This window comes from Pinus tabuliformis, chromosome 5_1, assembly GCF_031772625.1.
Source record: "Pinus tabuliformis cultivar Carrire ecotype Pingquan chromosome 5_1, CPIR1, whole genome shotgun sequence".
NCBI lineage: Eukaryota > Viridiplantae > Streptophyta > Pinopsida > Pinales > Pinaceae > Pinus > Pinus tabuliformis.
This window is the reverse complement of record NC_142305.1, coordinates 225,748,559-225,761,412: the sequence shown is the minus strand read 5'-3', so window position 1 is coordinate 225,761,412 and position 12,854 is coordinate 225,748,559.

Genomic DNA, 12,854 nt, shown 5'->3' with positions numbered 1-12,854 from the left:
CCATGGGATTGTATAAAAAGAGCTAAGTAAGTAAGCTCTAATTAGTTTTAGAAGAGATAAGTTCTTGTTAGTGAAAGACAAGGCTTGGAGCCTTGGTAGGGAAGTCTAAGTTTCAGGTCTTAGCGTAGGTAGAGGCTCTGTAGCTAAGTGCACAGGGGTGGAAGTCGGTAGCTGAGTGCGCGGAGCCCTGCAGTTGTGTGCGCAGGGAAGATAGAGTCTGTAATAGTCTAAAGATATCAATAAAGAGAAGTATTCTAGAAATTTTGTGTATCTATTTCTTGTTAATGCATCTGGTTATATTGCGTTTTGGGTTTAATATACAAATGTTCATGTGATGTGCGAATGTATGTGATTGTATTAGTTAATAGAATGCAAGTAAGAATATCTATTTACGTGGTGCTAACTGTGATTGTTTTCTAAGATAAATAAAATACTTAAGATAACTTGGAAACTCATGCAATATATTTTCATAGTAGTGTGAAAGTACCTAAACCGCAGGTTAGGGCTGTGCAAAGGTCGATAGTGCCTTCGCGGAGGTACCAAACGGTGGAATAAAGGGCTAGACTGACAGAGCCCTAGAACTTGGTGACCTACGCGAAAGCAAGAACAAATGGTATAAACCGACATCCCGGCCATCTCAGGGTGCGGAAACTTGGTTCGAACATCCCCCCATATTGCTTCAGGTGAGACTTCAGTCCGCACTTCGTCGGTTGATGCCGAAAGGGCCAGTAGTGTAGAGATTTGTTTGGCCAACTAACGCTGAACCTGGGTCAAGCCCCCTAGAGCCAACAAATAGTTCTGTCTGTTGAGACGAAAATATTCATAAGACATGTGTGATGTCGTATCACTGGACTCCAACTAAGAAAGAGATTGAAGATTGGTTACACAGGAAGATCCACAAATTCGCGACACAGGAGAACAAAAATATGCGACTGACAAAGGAACAGTGGCTGGACAGGTACCTATATACAAAAATCCATGAGATCTTTTTCTGTTTCTTTCTAGTTGAGTTATACGAGTGGATCGCGCAGCTAGCGGATAGCCAAGGAAGGTGGAGACTTGACGGTCCTATTGTATGGACCCCGGCGCTGGTACAGGGACTGGAAGCCTCTGTAGATAAGATCGTCCGTGCTGTCGATCATTGGCTTGATCGCATCGTAGGAGGATTTGTGACTGAATTCACGGTGGATACCTCAGTTAGCTACAATGAAGCAGAGCGACACTTTTTCAAAGGTTCGTGAGGTAAGTACTTGAAGTATTTGAATACCCGGATTAAGATGTTATTGTGCGAAAAACAGGTTATGCAGCTACCTTGATGTTCAGAGCTATGTGAAGTGGAAATACTTACAGGAATTAAGGGAGAAAGAGTCTTGAATATAGTCCACTGATTTCACCTCCGCCAGGTGATGAAGAGGGAGTAGTGCAGGCTTCTCCGCGAAGTGAAATTAAGTTAATAAGACAAGGGATCCCGCGATTTCCACCTCCACCCACACCACCTCCAACTTCACCACCATCACCTGCGACTTCACCCATACCACCACCACCTCCTCCGCAGTTCAGCATGGAAAATTCAGTGAAGCTGCCTTTGCTTAAAGGCTTGGGAAATGAGGACCCGAATCAGTTTTGGTTCATTGTGAAAGCTGTGTGGGAAGCTAAGGGAATTATAGATGATCACATGAAGAAGGAAACACTGGTTAGTGCTCTACAATATCCCGCGCTAACCTAGTAAATTAAGTACTCTAACGATAACCCAAACGTTGGAGTGGCGGAAATCCATACTGCGTTGAATAAAGAGTTTAGTAGGTCTAAATCTGAGGCACAGTCAATTGTGGGGTTCAAGGAAATCATGATGAAACTGTAGGTTTTAACCCTATACAGAAATTACCTGCATATGAATTCTAAAACACAAAAAGAAAACAATGCGAGAGCATAATACATAAAACACATATACACAAAGATTTTCCCCTGGATCCCAAAACCGAGACTACCAACTTGATTTTTCATTATGTTCCTTTCAATGCTACAATACATATTTATACATGCCGAAGCATCCAATACCATGGACCAAAAACCATCGCTTCCAAAACCATGGACCGAAAAATATCGCGTCCAAAACCATAGGTAGGTCCACCCAACCTAATATAGGGTCCAAAAAAATTCTCCCCAGGGCGCTGCCCCGGACCCCGTAGAGGGGAGCTACCCGCCCCCCTCAAACCCCCTGGACAGGGGGGGTTTCCGTTCCCCCTGTAACCCCCCCACTGCACAATCGGCACAACGAAGGGGGGGATCCGTCCCCCCTCTATCCTGCTGGTTAACTACATCAGCTAGTCGTGGCAAGAATATAACACAACCCAACATTCTACCACTTGTTGTTTTCTTTCCATAGGGGGACATAGGAGAGCTTAGTCATTTATCGAGCCCTGCAATGTCCATTGTTTCTCTACACCAAGAGAACTTCTTAGAGCTCACAAAATTTGTCAATGCATTTGCAGTATTCTTCAAAATGTCCACCTTTACCAGCAACAACTTTTTGTCTTCTATCATATCTCTCACAGAGTGATACTGAACATTAATGTGCTTTGTATTTGAATGGTAAGTAAGGTTCTTTGCCAAGAAAATTGCACTTTGGCTGTAACAGTCTATCCTTATAGCTCCCTGTACTAACCTCATACTTGAACACAATCTCTGCAACCAAATTGCTTCCTTGCTTGCATGAGTGGCTGCCATGTATTATGCCTCTGTATTTGATAGTGCCACTACAGATTATTTCTTACTCATCCAACTGACTTCACCTCCAAATAGGCTAAACACATACCCACTTGTAGATCTTCTATGATCCAGATCTCCAGCCCAGTCCACATCAACAAAGCCACGGATATCCAAAACTCTGTCCAATCTCGGTCTTCCTTGGTAGCACAAACCATAATCACTAGTGCCACGCAAATACCCAAAAACCCGCTTCACTACTGTCCAATGCTCCTTCCCTGGTTTTGACATAAACCTGCTCAATACTCCCACTACATGTGCAATGTCTGGTCTAATACATACGATCACATACATCAGGCTACCAACTGCACTTGCATATGGAACATAAGACATATCCTCTTCCTCTTCTTGTGTCTTGGGACACTGTTCAGCAGATAAATTTACACCTACAGGAATAGGAACCTTCACCGGTTTACTATCCTGCATATTAAACCTCTGCAGTATTGTCTCGACATACTTCCTTTGGTTTAACCAGAGCTTCCTCTCTACCCAATCTCTTTTAATTTCCATGCCCAAAATATAGTTTACAGCACCAAGATCTTTCATGTCGAATTTGGAGGACATTTGGGTCTTCAAATCCTGCATAATTTCTTTTTCATTTCCAATTAGCAACATATCGTCCACATACAAGTCCAGATAAATAACACGGTCACCACTTAATTTAAAATACACACAGTGATCTGCTTTGCTTCTAGTGAAGCCAAGTCCCTGTATAAATGTTTCAAATTTCTGATACCACATCCTTGGTGACTGTTTTAACCCATACAGAGACTTCTTTAACTTGCATACCAGTTCTTTCTTACCCTTCACCGCAAAACCTTTAGGTTGCTTCATGTAGATCTCCTCTTCCAAATCCCTGTGAAGAAATGCGGTCTTCACATCCATCTGTTCTACCTCAAAATAAAAAGTAGCAGCAACAAATAAAACTAATCTAATAGAAGCTACCTTGGACACAGGAGAAAAAATATCACTAAAATCAATTCCCGGCACCTCAGAATAACCTTTTTCTACCAATCGAGCTTTGTATTTCTCCACCTTTCCTTCTGCATTTTTCTTCTTCTTGAACACCCATTTGCTGCCAATGGGTTTCCTTCTAGCCGGCAACTCCACTAGATCCCAAGCCTCATTTTTGTGTAAAGATGCCATTTCATCAACCATGGCCTCTTTCCAGAGTTTTCCATCCTCTGAATCTACTGCTTCCTTCACGGTTCTGGGATAATCATAAGTAACAGATAAAGAAAAATTTGAACAGAAATAAGATGGACTATACCTTTCCGGCTGCCTTCTTTCTGGAACTGATCTTCTCACACCCGAATTTTGTGGCCCTTCATCTTCTGATTCCTCCTCTGCTATAGAGTCTGATTCTTCCTCCTTAAGCTCAAACTCTATCTTCTTAGGTTCCTTTGGTTGGACTTCATGTTTAATAACATCTTTCACCTCTCTGAACACCACATCTTAGCTGTACACAACCTTCCTTGTTACTGGGTTCTGAAGCTTATAACCCTTTAAACCATCCTTATACCCAATAAAGATGCACTTTTCAGATTTACTATCAAACTTGGTTCTTTTCTCCTTTGGAACATGTACATATGCATCACATCCAAATACCCTCAGATGTGAAAGAGAGGGTTTCTTACTAGTCCATATCTCTTGTGGAGTCTTATCCTCCAACACTAATGAAGGTGATATGTTGACCAGGTAACATGCTCTCTCCACCGCCTCTGCCCAGAATTCTTGTCCTAACCCAGCACCACTGGGCATGCTTCTTGCCCTTTCCATCAACGTCTTATTCACTCTTTCTGCAACTCCATTTTTCTCAGGTGTGTATGGAGTAGTATTCTTCCGTGCTATACCACACTTCTTACAGAATTCTTCAAATTCCTTGCTGCTAAACTCTCCACCGTTATTTGACCTCAGCACCTTTATCGTCTTCTCTATCTGGTTTTCCACCAGAGCCTTAAATTCTTTAAACTTGTCAAATACTTCAGATTTCTTCTTAAGGAGATATATCCATGTATTCCTTGAGAAGTTATCTATAAATGATACATAGTACACAGACTTACCCAGTGATGGAACCTTCATAGGTCCAAACACATCACTGTGCACAAGCTCTAATATATGTTTCGCCCTCTTACCACCAGAGGGGAAACTCACCCGATTCTGTTTCCCATATACACAATTTTCACAGAAATAAAAATCCAGAGAACTATCACTCATACCTTCTACCATACCTTTACCATGAAGTATTTGAAGGCCCTTCTCTCCAATATGTCCAAGCCTTTGATGCCACAACATGGTATTCTCTCCAGAGACCACTAGATTTTATGCTCCACTTTCTCGAACCACAGAACTGTTACACCCATAAAAAACAATGCTACTTTGCAGCTTGTACAGAGTTCCAATCTGAACTCCCCGCATCAATGCGAGTGCTCCCAGAACCATCTTGCAGGTATCCTTCTTGAAAACTGTTTTTACACCTACATCATCCAACTTGCTTACGGAAATCAAATTTCTGGCTAATGGAGGAATATGCAGAACAACCAAAAGTGTTCTAACCCTTCCACCTTGCAACTTCAACTTTACTTTTCCGCGATCAACAATTCTAGCCTTCCTGTCATCCCCTAAGAAGACATCACCACCACCATATTTCTCATACTCCCAGAACCACTCTCTATGGGGAGTGAAGTGAAAGGGTGCACCTGAGTCAACCAACCATGCCTCATGATCTACATGTGTACTTGAAGAAGCCAAGTACACATCCCCACCTTCATCTGAGGTGGTTTTTGCCTCTGCAGAAGGAGCATCATTAGATCCCTTTCCTTTGTCAGGAGATTTAGTTTTACAGTCCCTTTTGTAGTACCCTTCCTTTCCGTATTTCCAGCACACCGCCTTGACGGGTTTTCCTGGAGATTTAGATCTCCCACTCGATGACTTATTTTTGTTTCTGTTCTAGGACCGTCCTCATACAAACAAGGCATCACCATTTTGGCTCTCCATATTTTTCGTCTCATCTCCTCAGTCAACAAGGATGATACTATTTCATCAAATTGCAAGGCAGTTGCATTGCTACCTGTTGCAATAACCAGACTATCCCATGAATCTGGTAGAGAACACAACAAAATGATGCACTTATCTTCATCTGAATTTTAATATCAACAGATAATAACTAAATTACCACAGTATTAAATGCATTTAGATGCTCTGTCACCAAGTGTCCACCTTTCATCCTCAGGTTATACATCTTTTTCCGTAGGAACAATTTATTCACCAGAGATTTAGATTGGTACAAAGTCCCTAACTTGTCCCACAAAGCCTTAATCGTAGCTTCCCCTGATACATTCAACAATATTGAATCTGAGACACACAATCATATTGTGCTCTTTGCCTTCCGATCCAACTTCTTCCATTCATCATACACTCCCATTGGTTTAGTACCTAGATCTACTGTGATCCACTAATCTTTATCCACCAACAGATCCTCCATCTCGAGTTTCCACAACTCAAAACTCTGACAATTAAATTTATCGATCTCTATCTTTCCACTGCTTGCCATCTTCTTTCACCACCAGAATCGATCTCGCAAATCTCCTACTCAATAGGGTCTACCATAGGCCCAAGCGAAACCCCTCAGCAACAAAGGCATCCCCTTGAAGCCAAAATAGCTCTAAAACCAAATGTAGGTTTTAACCCTGTACAGAAATTACCTGCATAAAAATTCTAAAACACAAAAAGTAAACAATGCGAGAGCATAACACATAAAACACATATACATAGAGATTTCCCCTGGATCAAAAAACCAGGACTACCAGCTTGGTTTTTCATTATGTTCCTTTCAATGTTACAATACATATTTATACATGCCTAAGCATCCAATACCATGGACCAAAAACCATCACGTCGAAAACTATAGGTAGGTCCGCCCAACCTAATATATGGTCCAAAACAATTCTCCCCGGGGCACTACCCGTCCCCATCAAACCCCCTGGACAGGGGGGGTTTCCATCCTCCCTATGACCCCCCGCTACGTAATCAACGCGACGAAGGGTGGGCTCCACCCTCCCTATAACCCTTCGGTTAACTACGTCGGCTAGTCGTGGAAAGAATATAACACAACCCAACAGAAACCAGGTGAGACACCTTGGGAATTGGATCAGAAGTTGAAATGTAAAATCCATGAAGCTAATATGAACTTAACAGATGGACAACACTGCAAGTGGTTCGTGGCTTCACTCTTGCCACACCTAAGGGTTGTGCTGTCACAACAAAAGATTATGACTCAGGTAGAGGCCTTAAAGATTGCAATGAGACTGGATGAAACACCGATGCAAGATTTGAATATGGGGGTTCAACATATCCATGCGCAGTTGCAAAATATTTGCCTTGAAATGCAAATTTTGAAGTAGGACAGAACAATTTGACCAGAGGTATGTGAAGAGGTATGGTTCCTAAAATGTAAAGGTCAGGGGCATGACAAAGACCATTGCCTGGTCTTTGCAAACTATATTGTAGGAGGAGGATCGATGCCTTTGAGGCCAGAAGCTCAAGCAGGACCGAGTGCGAGGCCTGCGTTGTGGTTTGCTATATGTAAGGTAGTAGGAAAACATATGACAAATAACTGTCATTTGCTACAGGAGTTTGTACAAACACCACAACAACTGTTCGACAACTTCTGTAGGTCGGTATGGCACAATGAGTGCAACTGCAGAAGTTATGAATTGTTGATCGACAGAACTCCCGCCTATAGGGTTCAGGTAGAAATGTGACCCCCTGACCAGAGCGCAGGGATGGCCCGAACAAGCTTTCAAGGGTGTGGACGAGGCCGAGTTGAAGGAGGACCTGGCAAAGGTCAAGGATAGCTAATATGCTACAATTGCGGAGGACCAGGACACTATGCCTGCAATTGCACTAACCCAACGTGTCCATCATGCAAATTTTGCACTCCGTTTGATCATGAAACAGAGGACTGTCCTATGCTGATAGTGAGAATACATGAGAAAGGGCCACTACCACCTCAGTCGACTCAGAACCTACAGATGATGAGGCCTGAGCCTCGTGAAGAGGATCTGAATGTGAATATAGTGCTTTGAAGTGGAATTGCAACTGGGGATGATAAGGGAAAACAACCTGAAGACAGCAGATGGGTTCGCAAAGCTCTGGCGAAGGAGGATGAATTTGATTTGGACTGCGCACATGAAGCATTCATGGAAGAAAAGAAGAGCTTCGCTGAGGCCTCCACCTCAGGGTGAAAGGTTAAGCCTGATCAAGAGATGAACCCTTCTATGCTTACGACTTTTCTAGAAACTTGCATGAAGTTTTTGTGCGATAGCAAGATTGTGAAGGGATTACAGGAGCTTATAAATAGATGTGCCAGAAACACCCCAGGTGAACCATGCATGGTACGAAATATTGGTAAGCATAAAACAAGGACAGGATGAGAGATGAGACTGACCGCGTAGATAGGAGAATATAAAATGGATCAGGTTATTCTGGATATGGGGTCAGACGCGAACATCCTACCAAAGCAAACTTCAGAGTGGATGGGAAGACCCGTGCTGTAGTGGTCTCCGATTCAATTAAGGATGGAAAATCAATAGAAGATCATCCCCATGGGGCAGCTACAAGGGGTGACTATAGATATTGAAGGCATGAGCACGTTGGCTGACTTTGAGGTAATATAAATTGTGGATGAAAACAATCCCTACCTTATAATCCTTGGCATTGATTGGGCTACTAATATGAACGGGGTAATCAACCTAAAGAAACTAAAGATGGAATTTGAGAAGAAATCACTCCGCGTAATAGTACCCCTAGATCTTGCTGAAGGATCGCGCTATAATTACAGTCCACGATTATGAGAGTAGTGATGATTTGGATTGCATATAAAAGATTACAATGCGAAACCAAGATTGGGTGAATCTGACAGCGGATGGACGAATTACATGGGATCATGAGAGTTCCTCCACCTTAGACTTTGATGAAGAATAAGAGCGTTGACAGAATCAGCTACATGAAGTAACTACACTAAGCTATAACATCATGACCCGATCGCTGCGTTTTGTGTCGTCAGAGGTAAGAACTCTGCCCACCTATGATGGCCTGAATGATGTAGATATATTTTTGGATGCATTTGAGAGGGAGGTACCAGAGAAGCAGCGTTTCCAGGCTTTGGACTGGGCCCTGCGTGCTAAGCCCACAAGATGGTGGGGTATGCACAAGGGTAGCTGTGATGATTGACACGAATGTAGGAGGATGATCAGACATGCTTTGGGAAGCCGAAGGTACGAATGACAAACAAATATGATGGGAAGGACGATCTGCGTGCACACTTGGACAGATGGGCTCAGGTTTATGGAGAGAAGCCACAACCAGAATGGGTACACTTGTTCTGTCATACCTTGGATGTCATCCTGATGAACTGCTAGTTGGAAACAAAGCTCCACCATGGTACAAGTGAATGGGATATTCTATGCGAAGGATTCATAATGACATTTAATTTTGAAGATGGGTTTGACTGTATTGATGAAGCGCTACAAGAAATGAAAGCAAAAATCTTTAGGATACTGTAGGATCCTTTAGACCTGATTCAACCCGATTGGAATACTTAGCTGAGCCATGCGCTGGAATGCTATAACGTGACTGCTGAAGAAGAAGATGAAGATCCATGAAAGATTAACATCCCTGAAATAATGGGTCACCTTGAGGTTGAGGGACCGTAGATTGAGAATCCTGATATAACCACGCCACTGAAAACGAAACAAGTAAATATTGGTACGGAGGTGGAGCCCAATTTTGTGAATATTGGAGATTACTAGGATGATGCGACAATGGATAAGGTCATTGAATTGCTCCGTGAATACTATGATTTGTTCCCTACCAAGTTTACGGAGCTAAAAGGGGTAATAGGAGACCTGGGTGTAATGAAGATCACGTTAAGACCTGACGCGAAGCCAGTTAAGCAAAGACCTTACCGTCTCAATCAGAAGTATAAAGAGAAGGTCTGCTTAGAGCTAGACAAGATGCTCATGGCAGGCATCATTGAGCCTGTAGAAGAATCTAATTGGGTTAGCCAAATGGTGGTACAAGAAAAGAAGTAGAAGGATGAAATAAGGATATGCGTAGATCTCAAGAAGTTGAATTACGCTTGCGTACATGATCCTTTCCCAACTCTGTTCACTGATGAGGTATTCGACAATGTAGGTGGCATGGAAGCATATTCCTTCACTGATGGGTTCTCTGGGTAGCATCAGATCAAAATTGCACCGGAGGATAGAAGAAAGATGACCTTCACGACTAAGTGGGGATGTTTTGAGTGTACCATAATGGCTTTCGGATTGAAGAATGCACCTGTGATTTTTTCGTGCGTAGTCATTACTGCGTTCAAGGAATTTATTCATAAATTCCTGGAAGTGTACTTTGATGACTGGACTGTGTTCGGGCTGGTGAAATTCCATGTGGAAAGCTTGTGTCTGATGCTAGATACATGTCGAAGGTACCACATTACGCTCAATTTGAAGAAATTCCTATTTTGTGTTCCTTTTGGGACTCTGTTGGGCCATGTGGTTTGTAGGCAAGGACTAATGGTAGATCCCGTGAATATCACGGTGATACTTAAAAAGCACCGAGGAGTGTGAAACAACTGCGTTCTACACTAGGACATACTGGATATTACAAAAAGTTTATCAAGGGCTATGCTCAGATCACTGCGCCTATGGAAAAGTTGTTGAAAAAGGATGTCACGTTCTGTTGGACCGAGGAATGTAAGAAAAGCTTGGATGTATTGAAAGGAAAAATGGTCACCGCACCAATTTTAGTCTTCCTGGATTGGAATATGAAGTTCATGTACATGTCAACACGTCATGCATAGCGCTGGGAGCAGTACTGACACAGGCCGGCGGAGGAGACTTGGACCATCCTATAGCGTTCACAAGTAGAAGGTTATCCAAGGCTGAAAATAACTATTCCACCACTGAGCGCGAAGGGTTAGCCATGGTATACGTGCTTTAGAAGTTTAGACACTATTTGCTGGGTGGACATTTTAAGATGTATACAGAGCATTCCACGTTGAAATACCTAGTCAATAAAACTATGTTGGGGGGGGGGGAGAATCTGCAGGTGGTTTTTATTGTTCCAGGAGTATGATTTTGAGGTTATTATGAAGCCTGGACGACTCAACGTGGAACTAGATCATCTTTCACGCATCGAAATAGGGGAAGAGCCCACTAACTTGGAGGAGGGATTGCTTGACGCGCAACTACTTGTAGTGCACGTCGCAAATGGTCATTTTGAAGATATCATAGACTTCCTAATGACAGGAACTGTCCTGGAAGGTTACACCGTCCAACAGAAGGAGTTAGTGGTGTGCATGGAAGAATTTTCTATCATTGCTGGGCATCTATACAAAATGGGGTCCGATGAGATATTGCGACGATATGTAATGTAGTTTGAAAGGAGGAGTATCCTTGCGGACGCTCATGGGGGTGCCGTAGGAGGTCATTATGCATGGAGAGCGATCACACAAAAGATTCTATGTGTAGGGTTGTGGTGGCCAACCCTCCACCAATATTCAAAATATTACTGCAAAGCATGTGATGTGTGTCAAAGGACTGACAGGACATCATAGAGGGATGAGCTACCTCTGAATCCCCAAATGACATTACAACCCCTTGAAAAATGGGCGATAGATTTTGTGGGACCCATTCAACCCCAAGGGAAGAAGATGGGAGCATGGTACATTATCATCGTGACTGAGTATTTGAGTTGATGGGAAAAAGCACAACCTGTGAAGGATTTCATAGGTGTGACTGCTGTGAAGTTCCTCTTTGATTATGTACTGACGTGATTTGGGTGTCCAACGATTTTGATGAGTGATCACGATATGCACTTTCTGAATGAGACGATCAACGTGCTGATGGAGGAATTTTAGGTACATCACCAGAAGAGCATGCCTTATCACCCATAGGCTAATAGGATGGTGGAAGAATTCAATAAAGTGTTGGAAAACATGCTAACCAAGGTTTGCAATGCTCAACGAAATGATTCAAACCTACGCATACCTGCAATACTTTGGGCCTATCGGACGACATGCAAGAAGTTGACTATACAAACACCCTTTAGGCTTGTATATGGTGTTGAAGCAGTGCTGCCCATGGAACACATTGTGCCTAGCTTGCGCATAGTGGCACTCACTGGTATGACAGATCACGAAACCCTAGAAGAGAGGCTCGCGTAGCTTGCTGAGCTTGAGGAAGAGAGATTTCTAGTTGGATTTCACCAACAGGTCCAAAAGCAGTGCGAAAAAGCATGGCTTGATCAGCACATTAAGGTGCACACCTTTAAGGTAAATCACTTGGTTTTGTTATATGATAGTAATTTCGATAAATTTCCAAGGAAATTCAAAATGCACTGGTTAGGGCCCTATGTCATTAAGGAAATTACCGACGGTGGAGTAGTTCAGTTGGTCAAATTGAATGGAGATCCCTTCCCAAGAAAGGTGAATGGCAGCCGATTGAAGCCATACACAAGTGGTCTAGCCATGTGACTATATGAAGGTCACACAGTCTTAGCACTCCAGGCGGCTGAAAGGAGGTGTTGGACTATAAAATACACTGCTTGGTTGGGAAGCTACGCGATTGAAGGGTTGTGTGAAGCAAGGAAGTGTCATAGGGTTCACGACAGCACGAAGGGGAGTGCGCTACCTAGGGAAAAATCACGTAGGTCGGTTAGAAAGTGGCCATTAAATCACTTTTCATGATTTGGCAGTACAAATGCTGTCAAATGGAGTGGGCGGCTAACATTTAAGACAGAATTTATGGGTCAGATCCTTGAAAATATGTCGGAAATTCGAAATTAATGAACCGAATGTGGGGGGAACGGTCGAATTTGATTTCAAAATGCCCTATAAATCACAGGTGGCTGCCCAACGAAAAATAGTTGGCATTTTGAGAATTGAGTTGTTGAGCTCTCAAGCACACATGAATGGTGAGAACTTCAAAGCTCTAATAGCCAGTTCAGTATTTAAGACATTGCCAAAGGTGACACAGGAGTTATTGCAGAACATCATGTCGATACCCACAGAAGCTATGGATACC